Source organism: Arachis ipaensis, chromosome B08, assembly GCF_000816755.2.
Source record: "Arachis ipaensis cultivar K30076 chromosome B08, Araip1.1, whole genome shotgun sequence".
NCBI classification, from domain to species: Eukaryota; Viridiplantae; Streptophyta; class Magnoliopsida; order Fabales; family Fabaceae; genus Arachis; species Arachis ipaensis.
In genome coordinates, this window is record NC_029792.2 from 21,701,653 (window position 1) to 21,716,350 (window position 14,698).

Here is a 14,698-nt window from a genome sequence, read left to right on the forward strand (position 1 = left end):
TTAAGTATTCTTTCAAGTACCCTCCTTCCCCTCCACCATCCATTCCCATACATTTCTAGGGTTTAGGTTTTCTATTCTCACAGATCTGCCCTTCAAAATACATTCAATTTTCATTATGCTATTCACGCTAGGCACAGAAATACGATTTCAATTTCTATTCTTGTGTTTTAGTTTTACTTGGTGATTGTAGGATTGTGGTTCTTTGATTATGCTTGTAACTTCACTGGCCCGTACTTTCTATTACCTTACAAGTTACAAGTAACAACTATGGCACTTGCCCCTTCTTTTAATGTCCATTAATAAACTTTTAAGTTCAACTTAAAACTGGCACCCTTGAGTTTGTAAATCTCAGACTACGTTACCTATCTTGGTATGTCGTTTATCACTATTGTTGTGGCTACTTTTTATACATTGTGCTTCTCATGCTTTTAGATTTTACTCGTTTTTTTTCTTCATTTACGTTTGTATTGCTTTAGAATGCCCTCTCATCCCAAATACCTTTTAAAAAAAAGAGAAAACAAGTAACTTTGTCTAATATCGATCTCAAGTATTTTGACACTACTTGAATTTTAGGTTGAGAAATCAGAAACACAGCATTATATTTTAGTTTGTGTTACATACTCTCCCCTATTTATTAGGTAGGCAAATGACACAGACAAATGTGAACCCAAGGTATATATAGCTGTAGATTGGCATGATGAGACCGAACAAAATCTATCTATCTATTAATCTATCATCTATCTATCTATCTATTTATCTATTAATATATAATAACAATGACAATGATAATGATGATAAAGTAGTAGGTAGTTCATTGTTTGACAAGTGTCCAACCTATATAGTCGACAGTGTTTTATTTGAATGGTTGACAAGTGTCTTGCTGATTCAAAATTCAAACATAAAATAAGATATAGTAGATATAGACAAAAAGCAAAGTAAAGCAGTAAATTGGGCGCCAACTTTCCCGCACAACTCTTTCAACAATCAATCTGCAATTTTCCTCCATAAGCCTGACTCCATTTTTATTCCTACCATTTTATTATTACTTTTGGATGCTCTTTTGCGTGTTGAATGCCCAAAAAGTAAATCGAATAGTGAGTGGCATTGCTAATTAAATCCCAATTTGCAAAGTTGATGGTCGTTGAAAATCAGCCATTGAGAGTTTTCTGTGTTGTAGGGTGTAAGCATTGGAAGATTGAAGGGTGTTTTGGAGAATGATGAGGAGGAGGGAGAGAGGCATGTGTTGATGTTGATTTGAGGGTATAATGTCATTGTCTTTGTTCTTCTTGGAGTTATGAGTATCTGCTTGAAAGCAGAGTGTCTCCTATTTAAGCAGCGTTGGCACGAAAGGCGTCCAAGATGGTGAAAGATAGGCTCTTCCGTTGGATCTGCAAGTTTGTGGCCACAAGAAGGTTGGAATTCTTTTTCTCTACGCCATCTCCGCCGCCTTCTTCATCTGGATTCTCTATGTTGAAAAAGGTTCTTATTCTCAGTTCCTGTCTCTTGATTATGGTGTTGGATTGTGATTACAGCTGTTTTTCATGTCTTTGATTTTTTTGTTTTTTTTTTTATTTTTCTATTGTTGTACCTTTTTTTTTTTCTTTTTGGTCTTATTGTTGTACCAATTTCAGTCTTCCAGTATCTTCAAATCCAGCATTACCATGGCAGCTAGATTTGAGATAAACCTCTCATCTTGGCATCGATGGAGAGCCGGGCTGGGCCCATTTACAGAAGGGGAATGTAGTCAGAGCTTCTAATTGGAAGATTGACAACCTTGAAGTGACATCATCAGCATCTGTTGCCCTTGAGTATTGCAACCAATCCACCAACTCACAGGCTCAAAACGTTACTCAACAAGACTCGGGAGATGCGGTGGATGACTCTTACTTTTTCTAATGAAGATGATGATGATCGAGCCATCGAGGTACACATGGTAGTATATCATTCGGTTATGATGGGGAAGGAGATGAATCAGAATCTGAAAGATGGTACTTGACGTTGCTTCTTTGTTTTTTTTTTTTGAATAAAAATAGTTTCAGAAACTATTATTTACCTAAGTGAAATCAACTATTTAATTCTCAGAAAACTGGAATCATATGCAACAGAGTTGAGTGGAGCTACTAAAGGTATTCATGAACCTATAGTTGTACAAAGTACCATCGAAGTAGACATCCTTGATGATGGTTATCAGTGGAGGAAATCACAACCCGAGGTAGCCATTCTCCTCTTAACTATTTCGTTGCTCTCTTATTCCCCTTCATCTTCATGCAACTTGCAAAGCTGAACTTGGGTTGGCCTGTTTTTGTTTTGCTGCAGGAGTTACTTCAGGTGCACCAATGTAGGCTGCACTGTGAGGAAACACGTTGAGAGAGCATCACATGACCTTAAATCTGTGACATACGAGGGCAAGCAGAACCATGATGTTCCTGCCACACGCTCTAGCAGTAATGTTTGGATTAAAACTGAATTAGGAATAGCAGAACACATTTGGCATGCATATCATAAGTGCTTCTGCATATGTTTCTCATCATTTTATATATTCTAGAATATGCTTCTTCACGTTTTTGAACGAATAATCAGCAAACAATTAAGGTGCGAATTATTAGTATATAATTTTGTTTTTGAATGAATAATCAATATCTAGTATGTCTTCTGGAAGATTGATGGTAGAACATTGCATACTTCTTAGATCTTATTACCACTAAGCTATTTGTTCAATTGTGTTCATGACTTGAGTCTTGTTCCGAGGGTTACTTTAAACGTCGAGTCGGGTCTGAACGTGAGGTCCGGATCCCTTCGAGTGGCAGCGTCCGACATGTTGATGCCGAGGTGCCGCCTATTCCGAGTTTCTCGTGAGGAGGTTGGGGAGTGGTACCTGCAAGAGACTCAAATGTTTAAGTTAGCAAGGGCTTTAGGCAAGTTTTTAGTATAGTAGAACGTGAGTTATACCTGGGGGTTTCAGCGTATTTATAGTAGAGTGTAATGACCTCCCTGGAGGCGATAATCTTATCTTATCTTATATCTTAGGAGTTTGTTGAGATCTTATCCTTTTGATCACCGCTTTCTAGGAGTAGTGACCTCACTGTGTCGGGTGCTCGGAGCCGCGGGCTCCTTGGTGGGTGTTCGACCTCTTAGAAGAGGTCGGCTAGCGATTGGAGGGCCTTCCTCCGAAGTCGCTCTTTTTATCTTCAAGGGTCTTGGCTTAGAAGTTCGGTCTATGGTATGAACAGTACCCCGGCTTGAACTTTGATATTTTCATAGATCGAGCTCAAGTATTTCGTGACTTTGTCTTCGTCGGACACTTCTTCCTCGAGCAGGTTGGGCGACTTGGTCCTTTGCTGGTTTTGAAATTCGAAATGTTGCCCCACTTTAAATGTAGGGCTAGATTGGCGCGACAGTTTCCTTGATTCTTGCGAGCGCTTTTAAAGCTTTTGAATTGGGTTCTTATTCCTTCGCCGTTTTACTCTTTCGGCGTTTATAAAGGTCCTGGCGCCCCTTCTTCTTCTTTTTCTCCTTTCATTTTCTACGACGCTTCTTCCTTCCATTTCCCTTTGGTAGCAAATTTTCTTTTTGTTCCTTTTCGACTGCCTCAGCTTCCAAGATTATATCTTTCTTGGATTTTTTGGAGTCTTCCTTCTTGGAGAGGAACGTACGTGACACTGTTGTTTGGTGTGCTCTCTTTTTTGGCTCCCTCTCAGATTGGTACTTTTCTTTCCTTGTTTTCTTATTGTCCTTAGGGTGATCTCTGGTGAATGTTTGGTTTGAAGATTTTGCCTTGTTTTGATATTGGTAGATGCTAGTAGTAATTTCCTATTCGTCGGATCCTTTTTTCGACGATAGCTTTTTTGTATTTCTTTAAAAGGGATTTTTTGCTTTGCTTGGCTGGTTGTTTGCTTTGCTTCTTTTGCTCACCTTTTTTGTCTTCGAAAATTTGTGTTTTTTGTGGCGATGTGCCTGGTGAAAGAAAGGTTTTTTTTTGGTGTTTCAACACCTCTCTTATGGGGCTGTGTTTGTTTGTGTTTTGGCTGTTCGTATTCGTTGGTGTTTCAACACCTCTCTTGTTCCGGTGCGGTGTGATGACGTCACAAGGTGGGGGTGCCTTTTAGCTGGGTGGCTATTTTTCTTTTGGTAGAAATGCTGACTTTTGATAATCTTGGGAGTTACCCTGTTTCTTTGCCCCTGCCCGACTTGTTTTATGTATGGGTGTTCATGGATCGGATCGTATCCGTAAATCTGCAGTAAATATCCACATCTGATCCAAAAATTACGGATAGATTCGATCCGCAGTCTGATCGGATCGGATAGGATCTGATCCGCACTCTTTACGGATCGGATCGCGGATATCAGCTCTGCATCCGCGTATCCGATCCGCGGATCCGCAGATCCCTACAATAATAATTAAAAAAAGTAAATATATATATATATTTAGTATTATATTTACTTGTTTGTATGTTTTAGTTAGTAGTTATTATTTATATATTGTTTTATTTTATTTTTGTTATTTAGAAAAAAATTATTAAAAATATTTTTGGAATAAATAGGTTTAAAAGTGTGAAAGAAATATTTTTATTGAATTTCTTTTACATAGAAATATGATTACAAAGAGAATGTTCAATTATGCGGATATACCCAATATCCGATCCAATCCGCAAATATGCATATCGGATCGGATCGGATCTGACACTAAAAAACGCGGATATCATATCCGATCTGATCTGATGAAAATTGTGCGGATCGGATCTAATTTTCGGCCATATCCGATCTGATCCGATCCGCGTACACCCCTTGTTTTATGGTAATGATTTCTTTGTTGCTTGTTCTTGTAGGTATAGCTTTATGTCTCGTAGGGTTCTGACAAATATGTTCACCAAAGTTCTCCCGGGTCTTCGTGATTGGGTAGATTCTATAGTTCTTTGTTGTGTGACTGTGGTAGATCGGGAATATTGCAAGCAGTTTCGTAGGTTCCATAGGATATGTGATAATAGGGAGAACAAGAAGGATTATAAGTTAGTTTCCCCTAACCCTGAGGAGAGGGTTTGCTTTCCTCCCTTAGAGGGGTCTGAGCATCCGTTTTTTTATGCGTACGATTATTTTTTCACCAAACTGGGTATTACCCTTCCTTTTACTGAGTTTGAGACCGAGATCCTTTGGACTTGCAATGTAGCGCCTTCCCAACTTCACCCTAACTCTTGGGAGTTCATGAAAATTTTTCAACTTCTATGTCGAGAGTTAGGTGTCCGACCTTCCCTCAGTCTCTTTCTACACATGTTCTCAATCTTCGATGAGTCTTTTCATGACTTCAAAAGCTATTATTTTAAAGTCTGAGTTGTAGATGATGTCCGTCCTTTCTTTTTGGACGAGAGTGATGAGCCTTCCTTCCCCCTTTGTTGGCAAGAGAACCTAGTGGTGGTTAAGTATACCTTAGAAAATTTAGATGAGGTGGATAAGGCTTTTGTTGGTGTGTTGGAAGAGCACTGGGGTCGGGCTCTTCACTTGGTTTTTCGAGCTTAAATTAATGCGTTTGAAATAGGAAACTTTCAAAGAGAGATAAATAAAATAAAAATTTATTTAAGGTGTGCCAGTCTTTTATAGAGACGGTTACTAAGGCTTAAATGCCCCTCAGCTTTGTCCTGGTGCCTCATTAAAAAACCTCATTGTTGGGAAAAAGAGTACACCTTAGTTCAAGGCCTTCTAGCTATAATAACTTCTCAGGTTGCAGGCGTGCCAGGACCTCGGGAGCTCCCCCTGGAGGTCGGACACCTTATAGTAACCCTTGCCTAGGACCTCGGTGACCCTGTAAGGTCCTTTCCAATTTGCAGCCAACTTCCCTTCTCCCAACTTCTGCGTCCCGATGTCGTTTTGGATTAGAATGAGGTCATTGGTGGAAAAGCTTCTCTTGAACACCTTTTGGTTGTATCTTAGAGCCATTCGACGCTTTAAGGCTTCCTCTCTTATCCGAGTTCTTTCTTGGACTTCTGGGAGCAGGTTGAGCTCTTCTCTTTGTGCTTGGGGGTTGAGTCCTTCGTTATAGAACACGACCCTAGGTGACCCTTCGTTAATTTCAACGGGGATCATTGCTTCCATTTCCTAAGCAAGTCGGAATGGTGATTCTCCTGTTGTAGAATGTGGGCTGGTCCGATATGCCCATAGTACTTGAGGGAGCTCGTCTGCCCAGGCTCCCTTTGCATCTTGTAGTCAGGGTTTTATCCCGGCCAATATGACTTTGTTTGCTGTTTTGGCTTGTCCATTGGCCTGGGGTGTTCTATTGAGGTGAACTGGTGCTTGATCTTTAGGTTGGCCACTAAGTTCTTAAAGCTCGAATTGGTAAATTGGGTCCCGTTATCCGTGGTGATGGAGTGAAGAACTCTAAACCTTGTGACAATATTTTTGTACAGAAATTTCCGACTTCTTTGAGCGGTGATAGTGGCTAAGGGCTACGCTTCAATCCACTTGGTGAAGTAGTCGACCCCTACTATGAGGTACTTGACTTGGCTTGGTCTTGGTGGGAATGGTCCAAGTAGGTCAAGTCCCCATTTTACGAAAGGCCAGGGCGAGGTAACACTGATGAGTTCTTCAGCCGGCTCGGATGACCTTTTTGGTTAGGGCCTGAGCTCCTAGGTGGTTTCCGCGTATGCCACTATGAACGTCTTCTAAGACTTCCTTTGTGTCGGAGGCCGGAACGCATTTTAGTAGGGGTGTTGAGATCCATTTTTTGTATAAGGCGTCGTGGACCAACGTGTAGTTTTGTGCTTCTTTTTTGAGCCTTTTTGCTTCCTTTTCTTCTGGGGAGAGGATCTCAAACTTGAGGTAATTGACTATGGGGGTCATCCACCCTAAGTGTTGATTGGATATGTTTAGTACTTCCTCCTCTTTAGAAATTGATGGAGACTGTAGGGCCTCTTGGACGAGGCTTCTGTTGTTCCCCCTGGTTTGGTGCTGGCTAGCTTTGAAAGAGCGTCTGCCCGGGCATTATGTTTCCGAGTTATGTGTCAGACCTCACTTTCCTTAAAGTGTTTGAGTTGTTCTAGGGTTTTTCCCAGATACTTTTTCATTGTGGGGTCTTTGGCCTGGTAGTTCCCATTGATTTGTGAGGTTACTACTTGTGAGTTGCTGAAGACTGTTATTTTTACCGCTCCAACTTCTTTAGCCAATTTCAAGCCAACCACTAAGGCTTCGTATTCTGCTTGGTTGTTGGAGGCGTGGAATTCGAACTTTAGGGATAGTTCTATCCGCGTCCCTTGGTCACTTTCCAGTATGACGCCTGCACCGCTTCCGGCTTTGTTTGACGAGCTGTCAACCTATAGGCTCCAGATGATGGGCGCCTCTGGGCTATCGGTGCATTCGGCGACGAAGTCGGCCAAATATTGTGATTTGATGGATGTCTGAGTTTCATACTTGAGGTCGAACTCGGACAGTTTCACTGCCCATTGTAGGATCCTCCCTGCCAGGTCTGTCTTTTGTAGGATGTGCTTCATTGGCTGATTAGTGCGGACCTTAATGGTGTGAGCCTGGAAGTACGGACGGAGCCTTCGGGATGTAAGGATGAGGGCATAAGCAAATTTTTCTATTTTCTGATAGTTCAGCTCAGCCCCTTGTAGGGATTTGCTGACGAAGTAGATGGGCTGTTGCTCCTTATCGTCTTCTCGGACCAGGATTGATGCTATTGCTCGGCTTCTGACTGCTAGATACAACACGAGTTCTTCTCCTTTAGTAGGTTGGGTGAGAATGGGTGATTGCCCCAAGAATGCTTTGAAGTCTTGGAAGGCTTTTTCGCACTCCGGAGTCCACTTGGATTGTTTTCCCTTCCTTAGGAGTGAATAGAAGGGGAGTGATCTTAGAGCCGATCCAGCTAAGAATCTGGATAGGGCTGCCAGTCTTTCGTTCAGCTATTGTACTTCTTTAATGTAGGTTGGGCTTTTCATGTTGAGTATAGCCTGGCATTTGTCCGGATTTGTCTCTATACCTCTTTGGGTCAGCATAAACCCCAAGAACTTTTCAGCCTCTACTGCGAAGGTACATTTTGTAGGATTTAATCTCATCTCGTATTTTCTTATGGTGGAAAATACCTCAGAGAGGTTGGATAGCAGCGTCTTGTCTTCTTGAGTTTTAACGAGCATGTTGTTCACATAGACTTCCATTAGTTTTTCTATGTGGGGGGAGAATACTTTATTCATTAGTCGTTAATATGTGGCTTTCGCGTTCTTTAATCCGAAAGGCATTACTACATAGCAGTAGTTTGTCTTTGGGGTTATGAACGAGGTATTTTCTTGATTGGGTATGTGCATTAGGATTTGGTTGTATCCTGATTTGGCATCCATGAAAGGAAAGATACTTGTAGCTTGAAGCTGCATTGACTAAAGCGTCGATGCTTGGAAGTGGTATCTTTGGGGCAGGCTTTGTTAAGGTCAGTGTAATCCACGCACATTCTCCATTTCCCATTTGGTTTCTTCACCAATACGACGTTGGCTAGCCAAAGTGAGTATTTTACCTCCCTTATGAATTCTGCCTCCAGCAAGGCCTGCACTTGTTCCTCCAGCACCTATGTCCGCTCGGGTCTGAGCTTTCTGCGCTTCTGCTGAACAGGTCGGGAGCCAGGGTATACGGCAAGCTTGTGGCACATCAGGTCGAAGTCTATGCCAGGAATGTCAGAGGCTTTCTAGACAAATAGGTCGGAATTTTTTCTTAGTAAGTCGATGAATTGTTCTTTTAGGCTTTCTTTTAAGTTCGCCCCTATGCTTGTCGTCTTGTCGGGGGCGTTTTCGATTTGGACCTCTTCGGTTTCGCCTTCAGGTCGGGGGCGCAGCTCATCATGAACTTGGGTTCCTCCCAACTCGATGGTGTTGACTTCCTTTCCTCCTGAATTGGTTTTCAAGCTAAGGCTCTCGTTATAGCATTTTCTTGCGAGCTTTTGGTCCCCCTTTACAGTGGCAATTCCTTCAGCCGTGGGGAACTTCATGCGTGGAGAGGGGTAGAGACAACGGCGGCCAACTTGTTTAGGGTTGTCCATCCTATTAGGGCATTCTAGGCCGAGTTCATGTCGACTGCAATGTAATCGATGCTTAAGGTCCTTGACTGCATGCCCTTTCCAAAGGTAGTATATAACGAGATGTATCCCAAAAGTCGGATAGGGGTGTCCCCAAGTCCGAATAAGCTATGGTTACGCTTTTAGGTCCTTTATTTCTAGTCCGAGTTTGTCAAAGGCAGACTTGAACAGGATGTCGACAGAGCTTCCTTAATCTATCAGGGTGCGGTGGAGGTTTGCGTTGGCTAGGATTATGGTTATCACCACGGGATCGTCATGTCCGGGCGACAGGCCCTACGCATCCTCCTTTGTAAAAGTGATGGTGGGCAGGTCGGTTCATTGGCTATTTTTTCTGACTTGATATACCTCATTGAGGTGTCTTTTTCGTGAGGATTTCGTTATTCCTCCCCCTGCGAACCCTCCGTTAATCATGTGGATGTGACGTTCTGGGGTGAGAGGAGGGTGTTGTGGTCGTCCCTCCTCTTCTTCCCTTCTTCGCTTCTTCGGATCGTCCGACCTGTCTGTTAGATACCTATCAAGCTGGCCTTCTCTGGCTAGCTTTTCTATGGCGTTCTTCAGCTCGTAGCATTCGTTGGTGGAGTGTTCGTAGAGTTTATAGTATTCACAGTACTCAACGACTTCCGGTTTTTTTGTGTTTGATCGGACGGGACGGTAAAATTTTCTCTGTACGGCATATTTCTCTGTAGACGTCCACTAGGGAGACCCTAAGGGGAGTGTAGTTGTGGTACTTCCGGAGTTTCTCTGAGCTGGGCTTTTCCTTCTTTTTGGGTTCTCGGTCTCTATCCCGAGGTGAATATGACAAGTTGGACTTTGAGGGGGGTTCTCTTAGCTAGGAATTCTCTTCCATGTTGATGTATTTTTTCGCTCTTTCCTGCACTTCATTAAAGAGGACGAATGTCACTTGGATATAAACTGGCTGAACGGTCCTTCTTTCAAGTCGTTGACCAATCCCATGATTGCTGCTTCAGTTGGCAGGCTCTGGTTTTCCAGGCAAGCCTTGTTGAATCTCTCCATGTAATTTCGGAGGCTTTTCTTGTCTCCTAGTTTTATTCCTAGCACTTTTGGGGCGTGCTTCGTTTTGTCCTTTTGGATGGAAAATCTGGTCAAGAATTTTCTGGCCAGGTCATCGAAACTAGTGACCGATATGGGGGGTAGAGCGTCGAACCACTTCATGGCCGCCTTCATTAAGGTGGTTGGGAAGGCTTTGCAGCGAGTCGCATCGGAAGCGTCGGCCAGGTACATTCTGCTTCTGAAATTGCTTAGGTGATAGCTTAGGTCGGATGTCCCGTCGTAGCGGTCCATGTCAGATGGCTTAAAATTTCTGGGGACTTTGGCTTTCATAATTTCTTTAGTGAACAGGTCTTGCCCTCCTAAAGGACTGTTGTCCCGTCCCGGTCGTGTAGTCCGGGCTCGGAGATTGGTTTCCATCTTTTGGAGCTTCTCTTCTAACTCTCTGCGCCACTTGACTTCTCTTCTTAATTCCCGTTCAGCCTCTCGTTGTTGCTCGGCTTCGCATTCGAGCTGCCTTAAGCGATATTGCTGTCCGTGGACCATGCTTAGTATCTCTGCCGCTGGGGGTGTGTTCCCCCCAGGGTGGCGTGCGTCAGAATGAGAGTTCTTTGGGTGAGGTTTTTCCGGGGGAGTCTCCCCGTGGTGTGGCGGTGGAGGGGGGAGCACGACGTTGTGGTCCTCCATCTATGCTCCTTCCTCGGGTTCAGATGCTATATGACCATCGTCGGGTTATCTGTCCGCCATGGTCGTGAGGTGACTTCCAGGTCACCGGCAATGGCACCAATGTTCCGAGGGTTACCTGAAACGTCGAGTCGGGTCTGAACGTGAGGTCTGGATCGCTTCGAGTGGCAGCGTCCGACTTGTTGATGCCGAGGTGCCGCCTATTCCGAGTTCCTCGTGAGGAGGTTGGGGGGTGGTACCTGTAAGAGACTCGATGCTTAAGTTAGCAAGGGCTTTAGGCAGGTTTTTGATAGAGTAGAACGTGAGTTATACCTGGGGTTCCAGCGTATTTATAGTAGAGTGTAATGACCTCCCTAGAGGCGATAATCTTATCTTATCTTATATCTTGAGAGTTTGTTGAGATCTTATCCTTTTGATCACCGCTTTCTAGGAGCAGTGACCTCGCCGTGTCGGGTGCTCGGAGCCGCGGGCTCTTTGGTGGGTGTCCGACCTCTTAGAAGAGGTCGGCTAGCGATTGGAGGGCCTTCCTCTGAACTCAGCCCTTTTTGCCTTCATGGGTTCCGGCTTAGAAGCTCGGGCCATGGTATTAACAAGTCTATTTTTTATATTTTGAGTGGTGCTATTTCTTCTAATAATTTCATTTGCTAAGGCATTATCAGCAATGAACAGCTCATGACAGATGAATCCGAACTTGAATGTCATGAAACTTAGAAAATTACATAATTCAACAAGGACAGCTAAGGTGTATTTGCATTTAAGATTAATTTCTATGCACTTATGGTTTATGTTGTTAACCATTCAAATTACAGGAAAGTGAGAAATTATGGTGGGTAGTTTATTGTAATGTATCGTTACCTATAATGATTTAGCACGTTCTTGGAATTTCATTTGTTGATAGTGTAAAACTTATTTTACATCATTGGTGTATAGAAATTAATTCCTCCTTTTCATTCATTATCCTATAATGGCTGGAATTTAACAATTTAAGGATGCTTAATTGTTGGTTCTTTTAATCCTTTAATCTGTATGATGCTTGCAGCATTTTCAGCGTTATAGTGTTTGTCGAATTGAAGGTTTGATCTCTATTAGTTCCAAGCAGATGGAGATAGGTGAGTTTGCTTTTTTTGTTTGTCTCTATTGATTTAGTTTGTGCCTCAGGGTTGATAATTGACATAATGTTCAATATACACTTCAGTGAGGAAGTTGGCTACGGATTGCTTTAAGTATGGCACTGAGAATCAAGGTGGTGGTTACCCTCTGCAGGGCCTTCTCTTCAATTTGGTAACTCATGAAACATTGGAAAACGAGAGACTTTGTTCGGGATCCTAGGTGATCCAGCTCATCTAAGGCTTGACCCTGTTAAAATGAGAGAAATGAGATTATTGATGTTTCCTCATGAGGAATTGAGTAATAAAGCATCCCATCAGTAAGGAATATGCAAGGCCTTTGCAAAATTCTGCTCAGGCAATGCCCCATAGATCTACTCCACCAATTGCAAGGAAAACTCCATTTCCTTTACTTGAATATAAACATGGGAGTTTTGATGCAAATTCTCCTGGGTCTATTTTGAAGGTTCAGCAACATAAGGGAATGCCTCCGAAGACCTACTGTAGATGCAGCTCTATTTATGGGCAAGTCATTCCAAGTTGGATGGTGGACCTGTAGGAAGTGGTAGTGAGTACAAGATATTATCATCTATTGTCAGTTTGGAGAAAGTTGCTTTTGACAATTTCGTTAGAATTGGTCCTTGCAAATTGAAACTTCTAAAGCTTGAAGCGAATTGTACAATGTTGTCGGATTATTGAGAGGCAATTGACTGTACCAGGGTTGTCTTCCACTACACGCTTGGGTTTAACACACCAAGTAATGACCTGGGATTTAATTAGAGTTCTTTTCTTCCATAGAAAACAAAAAGGTCAAGTAGAATGTTTGGGTGCTGACAACGAGGAAGATATGAAGGAAGTTTATCAAGATGTTGACCAAGAAGCACTCCCACTTATGAGTGTTTCTTAATATGTTCAAAACCAAATAACCTCTCTAAATGACTCTGATTATCTACAACATATTTTTGTATTCCTCACTGGTCGGCAACTAGATGAAGCAGTGCAACTGGCAGCTTCCAAAGGAGATGTGAGGCTGGCTTGTTTGTGGTTCTACTGTGAATCGCTCTGACATTTCAAAGCAACTAGATATTTGGAGAAAGAAATGTCTGGATTTTAGTTTCATTGAAAACGACAGAGTGAGGCTATATGAATTGCTTGCAGGAAATATTCATGATGCACTGCACTGCTTTTCGGACATATAAGCATTTTCTTGATGAGGGAAGGGCTCCATATCCTGTTCCACTTTTTATTGATGAAGGACCATCAGAAGAGGCTATCAGCTGGAATGCAGATAAACACTTTGACATTTCATTCTAGCAGAGAGAATTTAGCTTTTTGAAGGCTATGTTTAGTGCGTTCTCTTCAACCCCTGATCCACTTGATTATTACATGATATGGCATCAACATGCAGTCTTGGAAGCAGTGGGTGTTATCAACTCTAATGATCTTCATGTTCTAGACATGGGGTTCGTGTCTCAGCTTTTGAGCTTAGGGAAATGCCATTGGGCCATATATGTGGTCCTTCGTTCGCCCGTTCGAGAAGATTGTCAATTTCTTCATGTGAATTCGATTCGGGAGATATTGTTCCAGTACTGCGAAATTTGGAGTTCAGATGAATCTCAGCAACAGTTCATTGAGGATTTAGGCATTCCTTCAGAATGGATTCATGAGGCACTGGTGTGCATCATATATCCTTAATTATTTTATTTATTTATGAAGCAATGTCCACAATGTGCATAATTTGTTTTAGAGTACCCATTCAACCCCATCTTTCTCTTACAAGCATCTTCTGGTACAGATGCTTTTACTTGTTGAGTTTCAAACTGATGATATTTGACAGAAAAACCACACGAACTAGCCGCACTTACAATGCACCCACACTTTAGACATAAATAGAAGTGCTCATTACAACCATCTTTTGCGTAAAACTGCATTAATTGTTTTCCTGATGTTCCTCACTGATCATTGAATTCAATAATGCTTGAAGAATTTTGGGGGCTCTATTGAATGATATGTTAGTAATACAAGCTCTTAACTCATTGAATTTTGTTGTTGTGATACAGGCAATTTATTAGTCATAATGGTGATCTGCCAAAAGCTATTGAGCACTTTCTTCAGTGTGCAAATTGGCAGAAAGCTCGTAACATCAGTTGCTCATAGGTTATTCTTGCAAGGTAATTCTTATATACGTGTTACTTGAAAAAAAATACGGATTAATTCTTATAGAAGACCTGTGCATTGTCACCTATAATTTTGGGGTGCTATTGTTTTGACCCCATTATATTGTTTTTCATAGCTGAAAATTGCGAGAATTTTTCTCCTTAAATCCAAGGAAGTGCATCATCATAAGTAACTACTTTAATATCTTGTGCAGCCAAACACTCAAGAGATATGGAGGATTGCAACTTCCATGGAGGACCACAAAAATTGAAATTGAGAATATATATTTCATATTATTTGATGAGACTCACTTCAGGGAGACACCAATTCCATGACTCCATTGGTATGCCAATTTATAAAAGGAGATCCCCTTTTTTATTATCATTCATGTACACAATGATTATTCTGAAGTGCAAATTTATGACACTATAGGATGGTATTTGCGTTGCATCAATTAGTTATGAAGGTATGATTTGTTTAGTTTACAATCAAATAAAAATAAAGGTGTGCCCTAGCAATCTAAGGTGTTTCTATTTTGAAGTATGCTGTGAGAAAGGTCATCTGTTGCAGATTGGTGTATTCGAAAATGGGGAGTGAGATATGTGATTTGCTGCTATCTGCTGTGGCCTGTGGGCGAGGGTGCTAGCCGAGATGAACAGTTTCGCTCTGGTCACTTGCAGGACGCAGGGTATCTGTTGAC

General features: G+C 42.1%; 3 long non-coding RNA genes across 3 annotated transcripts; all 3 read left to right on the plus strand.

Moving 5' to 3' along the window:
- Positions 139-12,339, plus strand: LOC110265810. The gene is made up of 3 exons (XR_002352172.1): positions 139-370; positions 11,775-11,844; positions 11,931-12,339. It is a non-coding gene; the product is annotated as an uncharacterized LOC110265810 (long non-coding RNA).
- LOC110265809 lies at positions 818-2,718 on the plus strand. The gene is made up of 4 exons (XR_002352171.1): positions 818-1,479; positions 1,632-1,988; positions 2,083-2,212; positions 2,317-2,718. It is a non-coding gene; the product is annotated as an uncharacterized LOC110265809 (long non-coding RNA).
- LOC107612667 lies at positions 12,988-14,454 on the plus strand. Its single transcript, XR_002352173.1, has 3 exons — positions 12,988-13,515; positions 13,902-14,012; positions 14,213-14,454. It is a non-coding gene; the product is annotated as an uncharacterized LOC107612667 (long non-coding RNA).